Genomic DNA, 27,261 nt, shown 5'->3' on the forward strand with positions numbered 1-27,261 from the left:
TCTATTTATTTCTGGCTTCTTATTTATTTATTTATTTATTTATTTGTAGTTTGTGTGTAGGAGAATGTTGTAACAGCGAAAATGTTATGCATAAAGAAAGAAAAAAGACATTCTGGCTGCTTCGTACACCTCTATACCTACTTGCTGCGGGGATGCGGCACAGGATCGACACGGCATACGACCGACAATTCAGCTCAGAAACCTGTTTCGGTCCTGTGCCGTGTCGATCCTGTGCCGTTTCGGTCCTATGCCGTGTCGATCCTATGACGTGTCGATCCTGTGCCGTTTTGCTCTCACGCCGCTGCTCTGAAATAATTTAACTTTTAATCATGTGCCTAAAAAAATAATATTTTTATTATCTGTTTAATCTTTGCTCTTACAAATTATAAACTCCTGTCGATTCTATGCCTGTGCAAGTTATATGCATAGAATACGTACGATCGAAACGGCATAGAGCCGACACGGCATAGGAACGAAACGGCACAGGATCGACACGGCACAGGATCGACACGGCATAGGAACGAAACGGCACAGGATCGACACGGCACAGGATCGACACGGCACAGGATCGACACGGCGCAGGACCGAAACGGCATAGGACCGAAACGACGCACGATCATCCCCACTGCGTAGTATCTATAAAACCAAATATTTATTTCTCATAAAAGCAATCAGAGACCTGTCAATTGATTTTAAAATATAAGAATTATAAGATATTTACTATATGAATATTAATAATTGTGAGTGACAAAAGAATGATAGTGCTAAATGGACAAAATATAATTTCTTGTGTGCTTGGTCAAAAGCATTTCTATATGTATGGAATACTTATATTTATTATTATTATTATTATTATTATTATTATTATTATTATTATTATTATTACGTTTTAACTCGTTTTGAAATCATGGCCTGATTCCACTAGAAAGCGAAAGCCATGAGAAATGTAAGCTAAGTAGTAATATGGAATACTTTTAATGTTGCTCACTAGAGGAAACATGCTCGCATGTCTTCTCGTCTCGATATCGAGACCACAAGAGACTTTTTTAATAAGAAGCTCAGTTGGGAAGTAATAACTGAGCCGATGGCTCGAGCCGGTTCGCTTGGGGTGAACCATCGGCTCGAGCTGGCTTGGTTGGATGAACCATCTGCTCGGTTCGGCTCATCTGGGCCGAAGGCTCTTGCTGACACGGTTCGGTGAGCTGTTGGCTCGGCTCACTTCTCGGTTCGGGTCCATAGTGAGTGAGCTGTGAGCCCAGCTGCTCAAGTTGTTTACAATTGTAAACCCGGGCCGAACAGTTTTGAAGATATTTGGCCAGTGCCCTATAACTTTTAACAATGTTTGGCTCGAGCCCGAATACTCAACCTAAACCCTCAACCCAAATTCACAAGCTCGTGAACAATATCCTTGACTCCTAGAATTCACGACTACCGAGGTTAGCAATCAACTAGTTTTTTAGTATTCAAACACAGACCGCGTTTCTTTCATGTTTAAACACAGTGTTGTTATAATTATAATTATAATTATTATTTATTATTATTAATAATAATAATAAAAGTTGTACTAGTAGTAGTACTAGTATCATTGATAACCTATATTGTCTATGCAAGATACTTGAAGAGAATACTCGAAACTACAAACCAGATTTGTTTCGACTCGACCCGAATTCGAGTCGAGTTGGAGGAAATTTTTCGAATCGCGTTCAAAGATGTCTGTTTTTAGTCGAATCGAGTTTCAAAGAATACTCGCTCGTACTCACTCGTGCCCATCGTAGGATGACCACATTCTAACAATCGAAAAGTAGAACACAAGTATAATAGTACTGTATATGATATCTTACTGCGTCGGCAATACGCATATCATTATTTCAATTAATGTTAACCTTAAGTTAATGAACATTTTTGTTAAGAAGAAGCACTGAACAAAATTATTAAAGGAATTAAACACAACTCCAAATGCTTTGATGAATAACAAATTGGTTTATTTTATGAACGTACAGTCAAAGTTCGTGTTGGGCTAAATAATAATAATAATAATAATAATAATAATAATAATAATAATAATAATAATAATAATAATAATAATAATAATAATAATAATAATAATAATAATAAATTTCGAAGCGTGGTATTATTTTAAGAAATGAAAGAAAATTTAGACCGGCACAAAGGAACTTCTATTTAACTTGGTTAGCATCACTGTCATAAGTTCAATAAGAAACCTTTCCTACTTTACCGATATCTCAACAAGGCCTTCTCAGTAAAAGCGATGTATTGTAAAAAATGGTTTGTTGATTGTTCTCCATCCCTAGTCTTCTGAGGAGTGTTAAAAAACACAGCGGTTCATCATTCAGGAAAAGAGTGTGTTTGATTCAAAATATTGTGAATAAAGAATGAAACATTAAGATATTGCAAATAAATTAACTCTGGACATTTCGCAGGACATTTTAAAGAAGAAGGATATTTCTCGATTTCCTAGACATCTTCGCAACACGCAGGACAGCTCTTTGAAAAACAGTACTGTACTGCGAAAATCAGTACGTCTGGTTACCCTAGCCCATCCGTACGAGTAACGCAGTATGGCATTTTAGCCAATGTTACCTTATATGAAAATATTCATAACTTATAGCTGTCAAGTAAAAATGTGTCCTTGCATTTACATAAAGCAATTCAGAAAGGGCAATAATAATAATAATAATAATAACAATAATAATAATAATAATAATAATAATAATAATAATAATAATAATAATAATAATAATAATAATAATAATAAAAGCGATAGTAATAGTAGTACGGAAAATTGAAGTGATAACATTTGTTCACATATTCTAAGTTTCAGACCTAAAAGTAACGCGTTACTTTCGAAGTAAAGTAACAGTTACTTTTTGGGGGCAAGTAACGCGTTACATTTTAGGAAAAAGTAAAGTAACTTGTAACGCGTTACTTTTTTACATGTAACTTACCCAAAACTGTCCATGGGAAAATTGTTCACTGCTCGGGCTAAGATTGTTTCTGACTGTCGACAGATGGATGCCGTTTATGGCAGACCTTTGCCTGAAGTACTGCCCAAAGTTTGTAGTCCAACGGGTTAAGATCCGGGCTGCTAGAAGGCCAATCAATGGTAGAAATGAAGTGAGGGACGTTCCGCGACAGCCAGTCCTAAGTTGGTTTCGCTGTGTGGCCTGGAGCGGAATCCTGTTGGAAGGTCCACCTTTCTCCAGGGAACATGGTAGCAGATAGTGGTTACACTATAGGTGTTAGCACTGTGTTCTGGTATACCTTGGCAGATGTTTTAACACCTTGTTCGCAAAAATACAGCTGGGTTGTGCTTGAGTAGCTCACTCCCCACCAAACCATCACTGAGGCAGCATGATGTGTTGGGTGTCATCCAGAAGTCCTAAACGGCAGAACTCCTAAAAATATAGGCACTAGACCTGAATTTTAGTACTTCTGCAGTTTAGGACTTGTGGCACGGTATGATTTTTAGGATTTCTGCCGTTTAGGACTTGTGCCGCGATATGATTTTTAGGACTTCTGGCGTTTAGGACTTCTGCCTTTTAGGACTTGTGCCGTTTAGGTCTTGTGCCTTTTTCATTCACTTGCTTTAGTTCTGAAATTCGCCACCACCCCACGAAATTGCGACGATGCAGCAACTAGTTGGCAATAATGTCACGAACGTAGCTAATTCCAACAATAACAACTATATTTGTACTACTAAGATTATTATTATCACTATCTGTTCTGCACTTATACGTGAATTACATAATACAACTTATTTCATTCTAAGAATTAATTACATAATTAGTTAAGAAATTCGTTTCTTTCGAATGGAGATACGAGAATCCCAAGACAAATTCCTAAAACAAAAATAAATAAATAAAAAATTGAAAAAATGTTTAAAAAGCATATTTTACCAGACTTCTGAAAGCAAGAAAACATTCAGAATTTCAATATATACTGTGTGGAGCGAATTTTATTAAGAGTAAGACAAAAATCCACCAAAGTTTACTTAATTAAGACAAAAGCTCACTAGACATTTCACGAGTGAACATTAAATACCAACGATATACATAAAGAACGCAGTAGATTTAAAATTGAACAAAGAACATTTACTATGCAATACATTGGGTGACATTCATAAGTTCTAAACGGCACAAGTCCTAAAAATATAGGCACTAGACCTAAATTTTAGGTCCTGTGCCATTTTTGCAGAAATTACTACATAGTCATTTAGGGGTGTAGCCTGCAATTTTTTCTAGGGGAGCTTGATTTTTATATATTAAAAGCAAATCAAAAGTTTATTTTCAGATTACAAAAGCTTCAATAAGACAATAAATTTATACATATTACACATGTACATAAATACATAATATTATTGTATTTCCAGTTAGTTCCTTTTTGAAACCTGGACCTTGACAGAGCGTAAATTTAAAACCACAGCTTGTGGGAAATGTACGAATAAGTTAGTTATAAGAAATCGGAAACTGTTCATGGAAGTCCATTTGTTTGACTGTATTTATCTTCTGTACTCTTATATAAAAGAGTAAAGATGAGTGATTTTTGGGCATACTACTACAAGTAGAGTCGATAAATTTTAGTTATAAAATATAATTTTCTTATGAAAGCAGTACATAAGAAAGAATTTTTGGAAATAAGTATCGTAAAAAGGGTGGGGTAAGATTTTTTAAAGGGTAGTGTATCTCGCAAGTTTCTAAAGCTAGTAAAATAAAACTTGGCATATAAGCTTTCCTATTTAAAAAAAAAAACTGAAAATTGAAAATTGAAAATTGAACACATAAAAGGGAAAGAGCAAAGGGAGCACATTTTTTTATGTTCGATTTCCCCATTACTTACTCAGAAAATATGTAAATAAATTAAGGAAGGATTTGTTTAAGCTAGATGCGTGAAACTCGGCATTTGAACTTTTAACTAAAAGTAATAAAATACTATATGTTTCAGCGTCTTGAAAATTACACTTCTAAGCGAAAGGAGGGTCAGTTTCTATAATATTAAAATATCCCACTGCTTATGAGATTTGGGCAGAAAACTCTTTTTCCTTTAGGCCTCGGTTCATCCAGTTAAGCAAACGAGAGTACAAAGTGGCTGATTAATTAGGTTCTTTTAATTATTTTAACATGTTGACGTAGTTTAATTCTTTTAAAACTGTATTCTTTCACATTCTATTATAAACATATTTCATTTGCTGTAATTATTAAACACGTTTAATAAACATAAAACAGACTAACCTCCGGAATGTGTTTTTGGTGTTAAGCCATCATTTGCCGTCCGTAACATAACCTTTGATTTAAACTTCACGTACTATCAAGACTCAAGTCTCAGAAATGTAGCATATATGAAATATACTACTTCTACTACTACTACTATACTACTACTACTACTAAATATTAATAATAATAATAATAATAATAATAATAATAATAATAATAATAATAATAATAATAATAATAATAATAATAATAATAATAATAATAATAATATGTACTTCTGAAATACATATGTATCTATGTGTTATTAATTCTTTCATAATCTTGAAAGAAACTTTTGATTTGTTTTTAGTTTGTAAAAATGAAGGCCCTCTAGAAAAACTTGCTGGCTATACCCTGAATGACTATGTATTGGTTTCTGTACACGTATTGTGTTATCACTTACTAGTCTAGTGTTATTTTTAGAACAAGACAATGGTTCTTGTCTTGGAATATTACTAGTTTGGTTTGGTAGTACAGTGATAGAGTGTGACCTATGATTTTATTTCCCTGTAGGGTATGCTATCTGCAATGCAATAAACTGTATATGCTTCTTCTTCCTAACAAGGCTGGGCGATAAGCCCCTGCAATTCCATTACAAATAAGGACGATATTATTTTATAAACTACTTGGTGAACCTTTGTTAATATAACGCTATTAGTTCTTACAACCTTTTGTTAATCTTATTTAACAATTGCAAAATGGAATAAGAGAGAAAATATATAATGATGATGATAGTTTATTTACATAAGGTATACATACAACAAAAGGGAATCTGTTAGTCACTACTGTGTATCTGCTAAACCAGGGTCAAACTCTGTGTGTCACAAAGGTTAGTTTAACAGAGTTTAAAATAATAATAGATATTTTGTTTGACTTACAAAGATTATCATATTAGCAAAATGATTTGAAATAACACGCCAGACATAGGATAAGCCTTGGGCTATATCGCTTAGAATTGTTTTAAGAGTAAATATATCATTTATGCATTAAATTTCATTACTGGCTACTTACACGTTTCGGCCTCGTATTGGAAGTCAGCTTCTCGTGTTCTTTTCATATTCCACGATAACTGTTTTAATTGCACACTCCGCCAAATTACCTTTCCGACCTTACAATACTTTCTTGGAAAACTTCGGCTAACATATATCACCAGACGTTTGGAAAACCGACATCCTTTACTTCAGGATACAATGCGTTATTTAGCATTTCACCCAACACCTCACCGTTACTATCATTCTCCACTTTCGCTCCTATAATCTACCACCGTTAGATCCCTCTTTACTTATCATCGCCGATTACGTCATTCATGAACATCCTCCTCTCATTCACCCATCATTTCCAGCACAGTGATTACCATTATTTACTAACGTGGGACTCATTCATTTTCATCATTGAATAGAGCAGCCTCTAGGCTAAAGATAAGCTCATTTGTCTAACTAATATCACCCACGTGTTGTCCTGTGTATGCATCTCGCCACATCATTCACGCCCATTACTATATCATACGTATCGTGCATTCTATACCTAATCCTTCGTTATGATCATTAATGTTCTTTCCTTATAATATACTGCCTGATTATTTTCTTATTTATCTTCTTACTAATAACAATCATATATATGTAAAGTAACTTGGCTTCAGTTATCGCATCCTTATTGGTATGCAACCGTGCACATCACATGGCATCAGTTTGAGGGAATATTATTGATGAATTGGCAATGGCTTTCATGTTCTTGACGCTAATCCTTACATTTCCGACGATTTGAACTCACGTTTACTGAGTATGAGTATATATTACTGATTAGACTAAACTTTAACTGCTATTTACAGTAGCTATTTTTGTTATTATTTCCTATATTCAGTAGTTACTGTTTGTTGCTAATGTACAAGTTTTTAAAAAGATTTAAATTAACTCAAATATTTTTTGTCCTAAAACAAACATACATAGGAATATCTTAATAAAAGGTATCATTCTTTCTCATACTTCTGATTCTAAATCAAACATATTAGCCTTGGTTTCTGCACTGCAATAGTTTAGTTTACGAAATCTACAGTAGGATTAGTGTCGTGTCGTGGAAAATCAGCGCTTGGCGCGAGGGTATACGACGGCACCCCTGTATATATGAGGTCGACAGACCAGCCGCGAAAGGTGAGAAAATTCTCAAAAGTAAACCCTGCTTTTCCTTGATTTTGAGCACTTTTTATTAATTTTTTCCTTTCATTTTATACAGTACTAGCAGCGTTCACCCCGCTTCGCTGCGGTCACCCCGGAACGCAATAAACTTTGTTACTTAGATAATTTTTACTTTTTCGCTTTCAAATTGCAGTAAATGTTAACATTATAGCGCCTGTCATTTATGTTAACCCGCCGAGTGACACGGTCATGCGGGTTGCATATAAATACGTTTATTTTTATACCTATGATGAACTAACAAAATGATTTGTACGTTATGGACACTTGAATGGTCAATTATCTCAAGACACTGGTAATTAAAAATTAAAGTGATATGATAAAAACCATCTAGGGTCCAAATCCTAATAACCCCCCAAAAATAAAAGAAATTGGTTCAGCCGTATTAGCGTGATGAGCGGACAAAGGAATTTGTACGTTCTCTTTTATATATATAGATATGTGCACATGCCCACATGTGCATATATATCTCATTCCTCTTTTTTCTTTTCTTTTCCCTTCAGAATATTGCGTCTCTTACTTCGGCGTCCGGGGCCGTCGCCCCGCTTGCCCCTCCCCCATGGCACGGCACTGAGCAGGATCTTCATCACCTTCAATAGCAATCTTTCACTTCTACTATTATATTGCTATTATATTGACATATATTACTATTATATTGATAAATTCTATATAAATATCTAACCCAAGAGGCGTAACTGTTCCTCCCTGATCCCTCTTAATCTCACCCTTTAACTAACTTATTTTTAATTAAAGAAAGGTGTGTTTACTTTAACAATCGTAAAACACATTTACGTCTGTTACTTCAGATGCGAGAAATGGAATTTAGGCGTTCTATTTCAAATAATGCAAGAACTGTACATTTTCAAGAACTGGTCTGCTGACATCAGAGATCATATGGAATGATCGAAAGATCTTTCCTATCTCAATCTGTGCTAGTGCTACCTACTAATATACAATATAGGGCGAGAGTATAGTACCTACTAAAATACAAACCTTTCTTCAACAGTTAACAATTTCATGTTCTGCCAAACTCGGTTATAGCGTTAAGAAATACAAGTTTTATCGACTATTTGGCAGTAGCGACGCGTAGTCTGTACAAGTACCGGTTGCAATGTTGCAATATCAAAGGTATGTAGGTACGTGCAAGTGTTCCCCTCCCCCAGCATTCTTGAGTCTTATCCAAAAAATATTCAGGAAATATGAAGAGGAAAGTCTTTTAAGCTCTATTTATATATTACTGATTAAATTATTTCTCTAATATTGATTTAAAATATAAGCTATTTCCTTTTTTTCAAACAAGCACTATCAATGTACGTTTATACACTATTTATATACAAAACCTCTACACTCATGTTATTGAACACGAGATAAATCGAATATATAGTATGTGCTGTAAGCCATGAATGATGGCGTTAATCCGAAAAGAAGAAAAGAAGCAAGAAAATTGCACGCACGAAGTTAAACAAAATTATTTAATTATATAAACTATGCATTATTTTAGAATGGAAGGTCTTTCTTCGATCTTTCGGGCTTCAAATTTTTATATTACTTTGAAATCTGAAATGCTACTCGCCAAGTTTTTCTGAATAGAAAGCATCGCTACTACAAATATTTTCCGCTTTATTTTCTTTAGAGTCCAGAAACACCTCTCTCCTCCGACAATATGCATTTTGTTAGCATTTCTTTGTATAAATATACGGTACCAAAAGTCCATTTTTCAGAAACTACGTATTTTTGTCTGTAAAGAAGCATGAAATCTAAGATGCTTTCCTTCGAAAATGAAAAAAAAAAAAAAGTTTAACCTTCCAGCAAATTAGGCTAAAGAAGACAGATGAGTATTGGAAGTGAATGATTTGATATTAATTTATGCTCTCCGCCGGAATTCGAACACGGAATCATGTGCAGGAAAGACACAGAGCTAGGAATTAGACCAGTAGTAAGACATTTTCTTCTTCGAGACTCGATCGAGCCCCCCAGAATAGGATTTTTTTAAAAATAAAACTTGTCCCAAGAATGTTCACCTTTGTATTAAAAATGTTAAATAAAATTTATTGACTTCGAACAACCGCCACCCCAAACTTTCAGCCTGGATACGTCCCTGCTACCACCAGACTTTGCGAGTTTGTTTTGTGAATAACTTCTTTCTTCCAAGCGTCTGTATCTCTCTCACCCTATCAATTGAGTCAAGCGCTGCTAAGCGGAGGAATTCGTAACTATTACAGAAGCTGACCAGTTGCGGGAGAAAATGCTATCGCAAGAGAGCAATACGGGAAGATAGGAGCGATGCAAGAATAAATCCACTTCTCCATGTTAAGAAATAGGAGCTCGCTGCCATATGCTCAATGTTACTGCTTCCAGTGACAACGTTGGCTGCCACTGGAAATGTAAATCATCTCTTTCTTTCCGTTTTTTAATTGACTTTTTTCAGAAATGCATCAATACTGTTTTGCGCTCAAGATCAAAGGTTTATTTTTCACTGATACACTACTTTAATACTTAAAAATATTTTAAGTATTAAAAAAATGTCCGGTTGCACAACCATGCAACATTAGTACCAGCCGCCGCTGCTATTTGGTATTCTATCTTACATGTTATATGCTTAATACTTATATAGAATGGGTCTGCGTCATTTATATGTATATTGAGAGATCGGATTTTGTCTGCACGTGCACGAAAAGAAAAGCAAATTTCTACATTTTGTGACTGAATTTTTTTTTAATTTCTCCGGGGGGGATGAATTTTCTTCGGGGGGAGATTCCCCCGGGCCACCCCCTGAATTCACCCCTGCCTGGCTATATGTCCTGCCCACCTAAGCCTCCTAGAGTTAATGATCCTAACAATGTTTGGTAAGCCGTATAATTTATGTAGTTCCTCGTTATGAAGTTTCCGCCATTCCTCTTGGGTCCGAATATTCGTCTGAGCATCTTGTTCTCAAATACTTTCAGTCTATGTTCTTCCCTCAGAGTAAGCGACCATGTTTCGAAACCATACAGAACAACAGGTATGATTACTGTTTTATATATTTTAAGCCTCAAACTCCTCGACTGAATTCGCGACGACAAGAGATTTTGAACTGAATAATAACACTAATTCCCTGTTTTAGTTGACATTTAATTTCTTCGTGAAAATGATTTTCGTTATCCTAGATATTTGAAAGTATCCACTTTATCAGAAGTATTATTTAATATTTTAACACATTCATAATTGGCCGTATTACGTTCCCAACCCACTTCCATGTATTTAGTTTTCTCTGCATTTACTTCTAAACCCTTGTCCTGCAAGCGTTTAATAAGACCTTTGCATTTCTTTCTATTGTTCTCCCATCATCCCCTATTAAAATTACATAATCAGCGTACGCATAACCTGGTACCATTTCTTTCTTTACTATACCTAGTGCTCTCAACGGGTCGGGTCGGGTTCAAGACCGACCCGACCCGACCCGTGACTAGAATTGACTGACCCGACCCGACCCGAGCTGACCCGGTTGGCCCCGACTCTACAACTCGACCCGACTAACCCGACCCGACAACCCGACCCGAGCTGACCCTATTGACCAGACCCGATAACCCGACCCGATTGGCCTGACCCGACAACTCGACCCGAGCTGACACGACTGACCCGACCCGACAAACCGACCCGAGCTGACCCGATTGACCCCGATCCGACAACCCGACCCGAGCTGATCCGACACGACAACCCGACTTGAGCTGACCCGACTGACCCGACACGACAACCCGACGCGAGTTGACCCTACCCGACCTGACCCATTTGAGAGCACTAACTACTCCTTACATCGTATGTAATAACAATAAGTAAGATGTAGTACCCAAATAGTATAACAGTTGAAGTACAATGACATTATATTTCTGTTCCCATGTTACCTGCTATTTAGTGGGGAGGAAAGCTTTTATATATAAATATTTCGATGGGGTAACTTGCAACATCTGTTGCAACATGCCGCATGCCATTGAAATAGAAATTTTTGCGGTTAAGCATTGTTATATGAACAATTGTTGTTGGTAATAAAACTAAGAGTATTATTATTATTCCATTATTATTATTATTATTATTATTATTATTATTATTATTATTATTATTATTATTATTATTATTATTATTATTATTATTATTATTATTATTATTATAGGACAACAGTGATGGCTTATTGCTTGCAGTGCCTAGTAGTAGTTGTTTCCTTTCATCTTCTCAGTTAGAACTTCAGACTGCAGGTCAAAGTGAGCTTCATGGATCACCTGCAAATGCATCTAAGAAGATAGTGTAGAATCCTTCAGATGATCTCCTGAACATGTATGGTTCTATCCAAAATCTGGAACTAGAAAACTGACAGCTCGGAAAAGGAAGAGATGTGCTATTCTTACAGACACTCTAGAAAAAAGTACTTTCGAAATGAAAAAGAAGCATCTAAAAGCAACCGAAAACGTAAAATCATCAGCTGAGAAGAATTTATTCTCAAGTCGTCTGTTTGGTTTCTGAAGAACCGTACGAAGAACAGGATACAGAAGAAGACTGGGTACAGTGTTTATGTCGTGAGAAGTGGTCTCATTGGTCGTGTTCCGAGAGAAATCCGTACTACATCTGTATAGATTATAGACATTGACTACCACAGTGAAAATGAGTGAAGCGATGTTCAAGCTGTAGATTTGATAGCATTAAATTTCTGAATCAAGTCCGATTGTTGCACCTTACCCCAGATGATGTTGCAATTTACCCCATGGGTGGGGCAAGTGTCAACAGTCGGACTTAGTTCAAAAAGTGGATGCTATCAAAACTGCCGTTCGATGTTTTGCACTTCTCTTTTTTTGGTATGTAGTTAAGGCATGTACCTTTTAGTACACTCAATATAGTTTTTATATTTATAATAATTTTCGAGTAAAAAAACAGACCTGAAAATTGTTGCAACTAGCCCCATTTTCCCATACAATCACTTTTTCAAAAAAAAAAATGTATAAAGCCAGTAAAGCAATTAACATGTAGGTCTATTTTCGAAGATAATATAGGAATTTTTCGTGCTGCTAATTATTTATTTTTAAAAAATCAGATGCTGAAACCAATCGATATAGCGCAGTTTAAGCAATTCAGTTTGTTTTATTTAAAAAGAAAACTCTCTATTTACAAATTTGATTGTTCCTATGTATTAGAGCAGTCTTCGAAAAATCAGTGCCTATTGTATTTCTAAAATATAGCTGGAGCCGCGGTGGGTCAGTGGTAGAGCGTTCACCCCTGGTGCATGGGGTCTCGGGTTCAAACCCTGCTCCCGCCAAGTGAACTTTGTGGTCGATAAACGCCGTGTGCGTGGATATTCTCGGGGTTCTCCCGTTTCCTCCCACTTTCTTCATTCCACCATTTCATTCATTTCTCATAATCACCGTCTCCTTCAGCCTAACCGGCATAACCGTGGGACGTAAAACTCAAAGATTTCATTTCATTTTCTAAAATATAGCTGTATTGATTTATTGGTATATATTTACCTTCAGTTTGTTTGAGAGAAAATTATTACAAGAACTAAAAAGTGTTTCTCTAGTAAAAACGTTTTCATAGTTTAGCTATTTACTTTACTAAACAAATTTGGTTTTTTTAATACATAAAATGGCGCCCGTATATATATAGGGTGTAACTTAATTAATATAACAAACGTCGTTAGGTGATTCCTGACACCGAAATAAAACAAAAACTATACAACAACCTGGGTGTAACACCCGAAAATTTGTCGGAAAAATGTATAAACCGCCATAACTCATGAACGAAACGTCGGATTGAAGTCGGGCAAAAGAATGTCCATTGTTTTTAGTCGTAGATTCGATTAGTGTACAGTGACGATGCAAGGATGACTTCCAAAGAAACTGGAGTATTCCTCTGAGTATTTTATCAAACGTTGAATGAAGAAATGATCAATCAAGTACAAGATTTAACATTAAAAAATAATAGTGCATCGTTCAAGTTAGAAGAACACTCAGAATTCGAAAGAAAGAGAGATACACATGTGTGATTCATCTATTTTGTCTCAGTACATAATGACGTCTCGGAAGAAGATTTTAAATGGAACGAAGTCTTTAACGTATCACACTTATATCTTCTAGGCTAATGGTAACGGATGATAAATGAACGGCTTCCTATCCAAGAGTGTGTGAAAAAGGAAAAATAACTTTGATCCAGATTAGGTTTAAAACGACTGTGCATAGGACAGTCAGGCGGCATGTAAATAAATATAACATCGAAAAATGCAAAGATCATATGTGATGAACGAGTGTACAAGGAATTCTCCACATGACCCAGGGATTCCAAATATTGTGTGAATAGATATGGGGCAAAAGTAAGCTGCATTAAACGGTTTCTTCCTCGTAATATGTAATTCCGTGGAATATGGTACTTCTGTGCACAGAAGCAACAAAAGTGGGGAAACAAGGGATGTTGTACACGTTGCATAACGATACCAAGAAGTGCGCTGGAATAGTATACTTGATTTATCCGTTAGATGAATCTTCTCCCAGGAATACTTTTGATGGCGTTTTCCCCTTCCTTCGAGTTGGCAAACCTCAACTTTTCCCTGAGCTATGAAAAACTTCATTGCTATTGTGAATATACCAAAATACTATCCTAGTGTAGACCACTTACATTTTGATTTCATCATTACCGGAGAAATTTTCTCAAAGGAAGCTCGTTGAAAGTACATTTTAAAAAAAGGATAGTCTTTTTTCGACATTCTAATGTACATACCTTAGAGCTGTATGGAATACCTACACGGAGGAATACCTACGGAACTATCGTCCCTTGTGTGCCAATTGCGAGTGGCTTACAGAAGGCTGTCTTGAAGTTTTATTGTGGAATGGCTTCAGTTAGCATGGCTGAGTTGTAATAAGCATCTACGCAACTTGTGAGTGATATACATAGTCAGATGCTCTACTGTTACACGTGTAATTGCTGTATAACAGGATGGGAAATGTTGTGTTCAACGGTAGAGGGTTGTGTCCAGGTATTTAAGGTCGTGTAAAAGTGTAGACGTTGGTGTTTAAGTAAAATTGATTTTGTTAACCTGTACACGCCTGCGCGATGGAAGATTACCCTGTCCACGAGCTGGCAGATATGCAACTCATTTATGGAGTAGCAAAGGGCAATAGCCCAGAAGTGAGGCGTTTATATCGTGACCGTCGCCCTCAAAAGAGAGTAACTTTCCTTGTATTTTTCCACGCCTCCATATTCGACTTCGAGAGAGGGGTCCCTTCGGTTTCTCGTACGTGAAATCGGAGGAAATAGCCCCATATGGACAGCTGAACTTGAAGACAGCGTACGTCGAATGATCAAAACCGTCTTGAAACTATCATGTGTATGGCGTAAAAACCCACATGCAACTCTAGTAAACGATCAGCAGCAGAAATTTGGCGTGGTGTGGTGGATAATTTTGTGGTAGGATCTTATTTATTATCGGTCTGCCTGTGTGGGAGTACGTATCTTTTATTTTTACGTAATTGTCTCCCAAAATTGATAGAACATGTGCCCTTGAACATAAGACAGCAGATGTGATTTCAGTATGATAGTACACCTGCACATTTTGACAGGAATATGCAGACTTACCTAAATGAAACATTCCCAGATTGGGAGAGAAAAACCTGTGTTATGACAACCTCGTTCATTCTACCTCACGCTGCTTGATTTTTTATTTCGGGGATACGTATGAAACTCCGGCCACGACAGTCGAAGAACTTGTAGCTCGATGTAATATAGCTGCGGCAATCATCTACGAAATTTCAGATGTGCTTGATCACAGGCGGAAAAATTTGCTTCGCCGATGTCATCTTTGCAATGCGGTCAACGGTCGACAATATCAGACTGTGAACTGTTATTCTTCATAGCTGTCTCGTGTACACATACTGCATTGCGCAAATACTGTACAAGGTACCTCTGAGTATTTCACAGTTATCCTACCTTGTACGAAACAGAATAAATCGATAATTTGAAATTGTATTTCTTTCTTTCCTTGTGCAACACGCGCAACACCTTGAGTATCGTCGAATTTCATTCCTTCTGTACTCGTAGTTATTATCTTCCACGGATTTACGCATTACGGGGAGGAAATCTTTTAATCTAGCTTACTTTGGCTCAAATTATATTCACATAATTTGTGGGAATCACTGTTGTTATGTGAAGAATCCCTTATACTCTAGTTCATCGTACATGATCTTTTGCCCCTGACTGTCTTATGCACAGTCGTTATAAACCTACTCTGGATCAAAGTTATTTTTTTTCTCATTTTTACACACTCTTAAGTTGAACAGGAAGCCGTTGATTGATCATCCGTTACCATTGGCATAGAAGTTATAATTATGATAAGCTAAAGACTTCGTTTCATTTAAATTCTTCTTCCGAGTCCAGGAATCACCTCCAGACGTTCATTACATTAATGAAGTTACACACTATATATATAATGATAAAAAATAATACCGATATTAGTGTCGATGAAATAGTATTTGGAGTCACTCAGACGAACAGTAACACGCCCGATGCAGTTTAAATCCATACTCAGATTCCATTGCCCTTTATGCTCAAAATGAAACTATTCTCCCCGTGCGAAGAACGGGTATTCTGTTAATAATTTATTATTAAACATCACACCATAAAATACAAAGTGTATCACGTAATGTACACGTTATACTGTTACTTGCTTAATGTATAAATGGAGGATGAAGGACTATTGTTGGATCAAAAGATCCAATATATTTCAGACAATAAATTTCTTGTAGGCTTTATATCTGGAGAACAACATATAGTGTACCCAAACCTAAACTATGACTGAACTCAGTATGATGTGCTTAGTGCCTGAATAAAACGAAAGCTCGATTTAGGGGCCATTCAAAAATTCTGTTGCCCTTGATCCAAAAAATCTAATATATTTCATTCAATAAAAAAAAAAAATCTTGTACGTCTTATATCTGAAGAACTACATATAGTGCAGCCAAACCAAAACTATCACTTAACTCAGCATGATGTGCTTATTCCGAAAGTAATACGAAACCTTGATTTAGGGACCGTCCAAACGTTTGTAGCCCCTGATCCAAAAAGTCCAATATATTTCATTCAATCAATAATTTTATTGTATGTCTTATATATGGAGAACTACATATAGTGTAACCCAACCCAAGATATCACTTAACTCAGTGTGATATGCTTATTGCGTAAAAAATATGAAAAGTCGATTTAGGGACCGTCCAAAAATTTTGTGGCCCGTTATAAAAAAAATCCAAAATATTTAATTAATCGAAATTTTTCTTGTACTCCTTATACCTGGAGAACTACATATCTGGAGAAAACTCGATTTAGAGACCGTTCGAATATTTTATGGTAACTGATCCAAAAATTAATATTAGCCAAGATCATAATACTTTGATCCATTTTTTAGATCATTCCTAAAATTCTTGTTTTTATCCAATCTTTCTTTTAAACAGTATCACTCTCTTTGTTCTCAATTTGAAATTTATCAAGCAATTATAAAGCATTGCTTATTATCCAATTTGTATTCGGTGTAGAGCTTCAATTTTCTCAAAGTTTCAAATAAGATAATAAAATATGATTTACTATCGGAATTCGTGTCAGGTATTATTATTACTTTTATTGGTGTTTTCCTTTCTTTCAATTGTTAAAACAAGAAACTACCTTGCACTGTCATAAAATATGTGCTCTTTTCCAATAGCATAAGTGCTCATATAATTTTGAACTTAAAATTAAGGATTGAATCAGTACAAGAAGTACAATTTGGATAACGAATGACTTATAATTGATGTTTAGTGGCGTACTGAAGTAAAGGGATTAAGGACTTTGAAAACCCCCTTGAGCAAGATATTATGCAAAATTAAGCACGTTTATCATATTAGCACGTTTATATATATAAACACTTGATATTATATAAACTTGTGTTCCTAAAGCCCCTGAACCCCCTAAACATTTGCGTAGAGTACTGATTGTGTTTCTCTTATTATTTTAACCGTTTTATGCTTTGAACGAAATTTGAAGTGCAGGAACCCTGTGAAGGTGACCACCTTTACTATAAAAATTTCTTTAATGGTTCTTAATTTTTCTTCAAAACAATCAATAACGAACGAAAAATAAATGATTGAGTTTGATTTTAAATCGAAATTTGAAATACCACCAAAAAGTTGGCCCACCCAACCTTATTTTGTAAATGACTCTTAATAATTTTCAAAACAAACTATTTCCTCTTCAAACCAATCAATAAGAAAGGAAAACATGTTATTAGCTTGAGTATTGAATCGATATTTAAAAGCAGAAAAAACAGTATGAAGTTGACCACCAAATGTATCCTGGAAATAGATACATTTTACTGGTTGTTTTGAAACAAGTGATTTTTTCTTCAAAATAAGCAAACCGCCCCGAAACAAATCACCTTCATCAACATTATTTCTTAATTATATTCTTATGTTTTTCGAATCAAATTACTTTTCTTCCAAACAAGCAACAACAAATCCATATCAAACGATTGATTTTGGTCTTGAATCGAAATTTGTAAGTAAAGGAATCAGATTGAATTTGATCACATTCTAAATTTATTTTGTAAATCTCTTTCTCTATTTTTTCGAAACAAGCGATTTGCTCTTAAAAACAACCAATAAGAAACGCTTGGCTTCGGTTTTGATTCGAGACTTTAAAGTGGAGCCAATATGAAATTCCATCACCCATTTCTCTTGAAATGACTCTTTATGTTTTTCGAAACAGACTATTCTTTTTCAAAATAATTAGTAGCATACGCATATCAAACAATTGATTTTGATTTTCAATCAAAATGTTAAGTGGAGGAACAAGGGTAAATTTGGCCATATACCAACTTTATTTTGTAGACATCTCTTTATGTTTTAAGAAAGATACGATTTTTAATATTTTTCTTCAAAAAAGTCAATAACAAACGAAAAACAAACGATTGGCTTCCGATTTCAATTCGAAATTTGAAAGGAGGCAACTTAACATAGGTGCATTGCTTCGCTTAAAAAAAAGAAAAATCCAAACGCAAATTCTAAGCCTACAGTTTTAAAATTGCAGTTACATGTACATACTTCAACTTAGTATACATAAAAAATTACAGCATTATAAAAATATCAGACAAATAATATTATTTATTCGGTATTGAAAACCTCGAATCAACTATTGGAGTTATTTAGCGTATTTTTTTTAATATCACAAAATTAAAGGTGTATTTATTACGGCATGGATATATTACGCACAATATTTTTATACAATTTATATATATATATATATATATATATATATATATATATATATATATATATATATATATATATATATATATAATTTTTTTAAAAATAGACCATTTAGAATTATTTATCCTTACAATGTTTTATATCCACAAATTGAGGGATATGCGATATTGATATTTTCAGAAAGTGTTGACCACCCTACAGAATGTCGATCCTGTGCCGTGTCGATCCTGTGCCGTGTCGATCCTGTGCCGTGTCGATCCTGTGCCGTGTCGGCCCTGTGCCGTTTCGGTCCTATGCCGTGTCGATCCTACGCCGTTTCGTTCCTATGCCGTTTCGATCGTATGACGGTTCTCTCCTATATATCCTTGAGAAAATAATTGTTACTTAATATTGCGTAATTATAAAATAATGTATTTTTTATTATTTTGATCGTATGAAAGTTCAGCTGTCGATCCTATGCCGTGTCGATCCTGTGCCGTTTCGGTTCTGTGCCGTGTCGATCCTATGCCGTGTCGATCCTACGCCGTGTCGATCCTATGCCGTGTCGATCCTACGCCGTGTCGATCCTATGCCGTGTCGATCCTACGCCGTGTCGGTCCTGTGCATGTAACCCCTTGCTGCTCCTCGTTGGTGACGTCACGCAAAGCGAGGAGCGAAGCGTCTGTGCGTATAGCTCAACCTTTCCTTCTAGTAACCTTGGGTTTGTATATTCATAAAAAAAATACATATAACAATACAAAATGCATATAAATATACATATTCAAAAAATACTGGGGGCCCATATGAGCTTTGGGGGGCCCGGCCCCACAGAATCGGCGCCCTTGCTTACTGCAAACACAAACTTCAGAATAAATCAACTGTATTATTTTTGGTTTGGGTGCCAGGGTGGCTATTAGTAAAAATAACTCGTTGTTTTAACCTTACAATTCTCCCTTTCCACTTTACATCAATAGATGTTGCTATTTTTGTGACACAGGGAAAGGATTAAAATATCTTTTGTATTTAGGAACACAAGATTTCCGACAAAGAGCCGAGTTCTGTATGTCTCTGCTTATCCTTATAAAACTCACTCTGTATCCCAGAGGACGTACACCACATCCTCTTTCTCCAGCACGCTCAAAGTTCACTAACCTTTATTAAGATGGATGTGGCAAAACATTTCTTGCAAGACATTACCAGATATGATTAAAATCAGAGTTCCATTCCCGTTGTTATTCTAGAACATTTTTCAGACTTAAAGACAGTTTACAGTCGAACATTTTATAATAATATCAGCATAGATACTGTAAGACAAAATTTTTAATAACTGTCCATTGCCTAGGAAACAGCCAGAATTAGTAAGAGAGAAGGTATATGAACATCTCTGAACATGAGAAATTTCTTTTAAATATATATTCAATCACAATTTTACACTGCATCTGTGATCCTCCACCCACCCACCCACCCCAAAAAATGTTCTGAATAAGTCCTATATTTATTCAAATTACAAGCATTTATGATATAACAGAAAAATAAAGAAATCATGACAATACAGTTTATAAATTATTATTACCGCCGTAAAGGAACATGTAATGTCTAAAAACGAAAAAAGCAAAAAAAATGAGGTGTGAACCAATTCAGATCACATGCATCGAAAGTGAGTGACAATTATCCAGCTAGTAGTAGAGAGGCAATGTCAGGGCTTAAAGTGAGCCGGAACGCTCGGCACAAAGTTCTGGCAAATCAGCCTGTTGTCAGAATTTAGTTCGTGTGCAACAACAGTCACTTTACAAACATTGTGCATTACTTTTTAACTAATATTTTGGTTCCGTCTATGAAACGACTAGTAATATGATCTACCAAAACAGATCTGGAACATGGATCAGGAATTATTTACTTTCATTGTTGACTGCGTTCTCGCAAATAACTGTGGATAAGCATTCTGGTGAGGTGGCTATTCACTGAAACCACTTTAAGCCTTGGGCAGTGTGTATGCCTAACGAGCAGCATTTTAAAGGTGGAGTATGGCCACGAACTCTGTTCCGACCGGCCATCCAGGTTGAGTGACTGAGGTTTTACCTCATACCTTTTGTCAGGCCAGGGTCGCTGTTTTTTCACTTCCTTGCCCCTCCTTTCTCTTGGCCTCGTTAGTCGCCTAAAGACCTTAATACTGTGTAACAAAAACATAAAATTAAGCAAAATGGTGTTGTATTCGCTTCAGCTCAGTTCATAGATAACACTGGATGATTATCCTAATAAACTTCAGAAATGTGGGGGGCAGTTGCCCCTTGCCCCCCTAAGTTACGTCTATGCATGGGTGCTCACTTGAATTAGTTTCAAGACTGTTTCTGAGTAAGTACTTTCTTCAAAATAATATTAAAAATTATAGAAAGATTTTCGAGACATTCGAGTCGAGTCGAGATTTTTACGAACACTCTCGACTCGAAAATTCGAGTTGAGAAATACGTCTGTCTCGACTCGTCTCGAATTTTACAGAGTGTGTGTCAACTCGAATCTTGACTCGAGATTCGAGACTTGTCTCGACTCGTGCGCATCCCTATTTACAGCAGTGAACACTGGTGAATTTCTACGTATGTTTTACTTTCAAGGCCTCCATTTTCCTTCCTTTTCCATTTGTTTCTGTTTACTTATCTAAGAGGAGTGTATACATGTATAGTTAAGTGAAAAAAAAACTTCAGGTACAGGTAATAATTGTAATAATAGCAATAGGACTTACAGCCTGGCTTTCCAGATACAGCCTGAGAGTTTTTAGAGGTGCTAACTACTGGAAAAATATATTTTTGAATCAGCTGTACTATATGAATTATTACATAAAAATGACTGTAACTATCTGCACGTGATGATCACGATCAAATCGCAAAACCAAATGAAATGAATATAGATAGGCCCCAGTCTCAACTGAAATGTTATATCAATTTCATTATAATACATATACAAAGGGGAAAGTGGGGGTCCGAATTTTTGCAAAAAAATGTGTATCTCACAAGTTGTTCAACTGACGGAGCTGAAAGTCAGGATATTAATTTTTTATTAAAAATAAACAGAACGTGTTCTAGCATTTTTAAAATCTCTTTTATGGGGGGTAGGCACTTTCTATATATGGGAAACTGGTAGTGGGTTGATTTTAAAAGTAATCGAAAATGATCGATATTAGTTGAAAAACAAATTGAGAAATAATTTTTAATTGAGACAAGAAATACAGTGCTTCGCATTATGTATCCACTGCTTTCTACTATAATAATTGCTGAATCTTATGTTTATTATATGGAGTGTTCAGAGCACAAGGCAATTAAGCCATAAAATTGTGAGAAAAAAATAGACAAAATTTATATTGTAAGTTTAGTTAATGGAAACTGAAGTTTGTACGGTATACTTAATTATATGGAAAACTACACCATTTTTACTCCTTTACGTTGGTCTACTATACCTTGATTGGAGACTCAAATTTTATCCAATTTTCCACTGAAAAGTATCTGTAATTTAACAAGAAAATACTTCTATATATGATGATTAAATAGAAGTTTATCGTAATTTGGCCCATGACAAACACTTTACCATTTTATATCGTAAAGGTCAGATCCACCGGTATTGTAACAGAGCGGTACTTGCGCGATTCACCGCAGAAGTTCAAACGTCGATTACTGATAATTTCACAACCTTGTTTTATTACAAGTGTAAACTCTTTAGTCAGTAGAGAAGAAGGCGTGAATCATTGGGCAGAGTAGATGATGGGTTTTGGTGGGTCGGAGTGAGTCCCAGTGGTTCATGGTGGGTGGTGGCTCGGAGTAGTCATGGTGGGTAGTGGTTGAGAGTGGGTCACGGTGGGTCAGTGGTTCATGGATCACAATGGGTGGTGAGTCAGTGGGTCGTGGGTCAAGTTTTCATTGATCTACGCCATCTCTGTACCATACTACGTACTGTAATCTTGCTTGTGTCATAATGAAGAGATTGAAAGGACGTATTTCAGTATTACTTTCATCTCAATAAGTAGCATGATTTCTATACGATATTAATTCTTTTTTCTTTTATTATTATTTTCTCGAAAATTATATGTGAGCTTTTACACTCCAGCATACCATTTTGCCCATCTCATTTAGATTTATCATTTGGTATCTCATCGTTGGAGAAGCTTTTTTTCTCATTGAAAACTAACAATATTGTAGAATTTTGAAAAACGACTCTATCGTATTATGTTTCCTTAACAGAGGCGAACACCACACAAACTTGGGAGCTGCACACACTTGCAAGATTGTTGCATATACAAATAATAAACCTAAGAAAGAAAGTTTGAATTTAGCAAAGAAATTAACAAACCGTTTGCTCACAGTTGTGGAATTTTCAATTTGTTTAAAATCGCGACTCTCAAATTTAATAAAATTAATACAGTATTTACACATTATTGCAATATAATATAAAGTAGTGGTACCCATGATGCTATAAGCTTTTGCGCAATAGATAGTTGGATGTCAGCGTCTAGCCTAAAACTCATAGGAAATCATATGATACATAATCCTACATATTGAGATGAAATCTAAATTTTATGAGATCTCACAAAAAAGCAAAATTTTTATCAGTTAACCATAATAACATTTAGAGGGTGTATTCTAGAATTTTCTACTTCCAAAAATAAAAGTAGCGAAGCGAAGCCTCAATCCTACCAGGCAAATGCCGGGATGGTACCTACTAAATCAGGCCCTGGCCGATACATTCCCAACTCCTTTCCATTGTTGTTGTTATTGTTATTGTTAGATATCCAGTATAAAATGGCCTCAGAGCTGTATCTGGTAATTGTTAAATAAATAAATAAATAAAATAAATGTAGGTTACTGGACGGGTAAAGTTGAAAATTGCAGTTTTTCCAAAAGTGTTCTAATGATTTTATGTCTATTTTATAAATAAATATTTAAATCTAGTCTTCAAAAACGACATAGTTTATTTATGTTACTGAAATGTGTAAAAATAAATGCCTCAACTAAAGTATCTACGCCTGATTGGAGGAGAAGTCAATAAGGAGTCAATAGGGTTGCAGTACTTGTTTGCCTTAACTTAAGGCAAACAAACTGAAGTGTCTGATTGGAGGAGAAGTCAACTATTATCTGATAAATCTATCCTGCTTTATATTTCCCGTTCCACTAAGACTTTTTTGATCAATATATTTTTGCATCTTACATATGTACGGTATATACAGAGTGATTCTTTTAATACTCACGGATTTCATTTGGCTCTAGAACTTCTAACTGAAGTCCGATTTTCATTCGGTTTGTTACAAATGATTAAGGAAGGATGGGAGATTTATAGGACTGTGTTTACTGGTTTAAATTTATCCGGGGTAATATCGAGCAGCACGCAAGAAAAACAGCAAATATTCGCCATTGTACCTTATAGTTCGAATGAGATATTGAATATTTGAAGCGAAATTGAAGAATACAAATTAAGTGTTAGAATACAAATTAAGTGCTAGAATACAAATTAAGTGTTAGTGGTAATACACATAAATCACATGTTGAATAGCTATAGCCGGTTTCTCACTACAAACGACAGAGAGATTTCTTGAGCGACTTAAAGAGTCGGTAACTGACATCTTCCACAACACCCGCCAGCGGGATCCGATGCTTCCCTGTCTCACTCAGAAGGGGTCCTGTTTCTTGCAATTTATTCACTAACGACCATATTATCTTCCTGTCTGGGGCAGAACGTGAGGCAAAAGTGCTTGTAAATGCCCTTTGCGTAGCAACAACAGATTCCGTTCTCCAAAAACTTTTTAACGGTAAAATCACGTTGCTCCAAAGAGTACATTATTGTAACTCTGTCTTGATCACATTGATACAGTAGCACAGCATAATTCTCAATACAACGGCCAGTTTCCTGTTTCTTATTGACCTTCGCTAGGTTGCCATCTAACGAAGAAACTCAAATCTCCACACCGCATCTCACCTAATTCCAATTGTAAGGTACACTGGCGAATATTTGCTGTTTTTCTAGAGGTGTGGCCGATATTACCCCAAATTAATTTAAACCAGTGAACACAATTCCATAAATCTCCCATCCTTCCTTGATCATTTGCCGAAAACCGCATGAAAATCGGACTTCAGTTAGAAATTCTAGACCCAAATGAAATTCGTGAGCTTAAAAAAATCACCCCGTATATGGTCTATGATGTACTATATGAAAGGTGTCTTTAGTTGTTTCTATAACTATTCTCTGAACTTATAGCTGTAATTGTTTTAATTGTGACAAAAAGTGTCAGCTTCATTGTGTGATGAAAAGTAATTTATAGTAACACCCCGCAAAAGACATGCAAGAGGTATTGGACTCAAGGCAAAAAACATAAATAAATAAATAAATAAATAAATTTGCTTTTCTTGAAATAGGTAACATTTTATTCGTTACATTTTATGGTTTTCGTTTTCACAATATGAGGTGTCGTAAGCTATCGTAAGTGGTAATATTCAATATGTTTTACACCGAATCTAACTTAAACCTAAATTTCCCCACATCTTGTTTTCCCTACACCGAATTTTCTGTACACCGAATTTTTCTACACCGAGTTTTCTTACACCGAATTTTCCTACACCGAAATTTTCTACACCGAATTTTCCTAGACCCGTTCGTCTTATCATCACCGTCTCCCTTAGCCTCGATGCATAATCGTGGGTCGTTAAACTAGAAAGAAAACAAAAGTTTTTTTTTTCTTTTACACCATTTTGAATCGGAACGTATATATTTGTTCGCATCATATGTTAAATGTGGCTTTCGTGTTGCGTAAAGCTCAAAATTTAAGAGGAAAAAAAAAACTCTAACTGATCAACTGAGCTTTGCATTTTTTCCTAGCTCTACCTTACTCCCATAATATAAATAGAGGGTGTCCAATATACAATGCAACCTGGAGTTTGGGATAGTAGAACTTTTGAATTTGAAGCGATACCCAAATAATGGTTACACCATAAAGAAGCCTTGTTCATGCATATATTTTTAAACTAGGAAGCAACGATTGAAGTACACTAGGAACCACGCAGTGTCGATAGATGTAACCAGTTTTTTTTTTTTTTTTTTTTTTTTTTTTTTTTTGCAAAACATGTAAATTGACAAATAATTTATACGTATGGATGTTCTGTCATTAATTTTCAGTTTGTTTAGTTTTAGTAGCTTGGAAACCATGGAGCAGAAAAAAGAATTTATCATTTACACCGATAACTAATCGGATGAGGTCTCTGTAAGGGGTTACTAAGGAAAACGTGGTTCTCATAAATTAACATTCTGAATTATCAACTCTGCTGATGTTTCAGTGCATTAAAAGGTGTGTTTAAGGGTCTGTCTACATTATGCACTTCCTGAGAAGAACGGAAAAGAAAGTAGTATCTTTTTTTTTTTCAAAGGGGAAGTGTCAATTATTAAATGAAAATGACAAAATGGAAAAACGCAGGATATGGAAAATCATTGTATTTTATTTTACTTTAGTATAAAATCTATCACGTATAGTGTGGAGAAGAACATTCCTATTTCATTATTCACTGGGATGATGAACATTTGGTGTGTTATCACTAGAAAATTTGAATTATATTTTCAGAAATAAGACAAAGTATCATGCCGTCAATATAGGCGATAGCTATTTTGACTGGATTCTAAGTTTCGGCCTCGATGGTAACCCGTAACTATTGACTACAATAATCTTCTGAACAATCTTCTACGATAAATTCAGTTTTATTTAAATAAATTAATTTTAAATTTTATTCCTCTGTTAGGTAGAAATTCCTAAGTTTAGACTTATGTAAATCATTTATGCACATAGAACACAGTCAATTCCTTTGCTTAAACAAAATACCAGAAACGCCTATTGTGATTAGTACTTATATAGGCCTGTAATAAATCAAATATACAGGAAGCTACTTACAATTCAATAAATAGCTATTATTATGAACAATTCCCCTACTGTTCTGAATTATACATCATATATGAGTTATATAGTAATTAAGAAGTTATAAATTCGTATAATAATAATAATATTGTTCTTTGGTGAGTGTGACCATGGTTAGAAATGAATCACGTAGCCTCCGGCGGAAAATAGACAAAAATACACTACTCCAGGCCTTCAAACTTCCTCAGAGGGACGGAATGAGAATATATGAAAGTCAACTTTACCAAGAAAAAAATACCTTCACGTACCACATTTTTCTTTTTTAAACTTAAGAATGCTTAGTTCAATTTCAGTACAATTTCCTGAAGCAAGGTATCTACTTGATGAATTATTTTATACTAACTGAAATACCCGTTCTTTGCATGGAGAAGATAAGATTTATACAATATATCATAAGATTTATACAAGATTTATACAATGTAGCATATTTAAAGGTAAAGAAATCAATGAAATAAATAAATAAGCAATATATAAGCAATATATAAGCATAATATAAATGCAATATAGAAATGCCGAAGAGCAACGCCGACCAGCTGCCATGTTCGTTCTTGCCTAAACTTGGATTTGAGTGCCATTATTACCAAGCTACTGTGGCGTGGAAGACACGGCTTCGACTGCCGGCGGGAACTCATGTGATTCGGATT

The sequence above is a fragment of the Thermobia domestica genome, chromosome 4, assembly GCF_964235325.1.
Source record: "Thermobia domestica chromosome 4, izTheDome1.hap1.1, whole genome shotgun sequence".
Classification (NCBI taxonomy): domain Eukaryota; kingdom Metazoa; phylum Arthropoda; class Insecta; order Zygentoma; family Lepismatidae; genus Thermobia; species Thermobia domestica.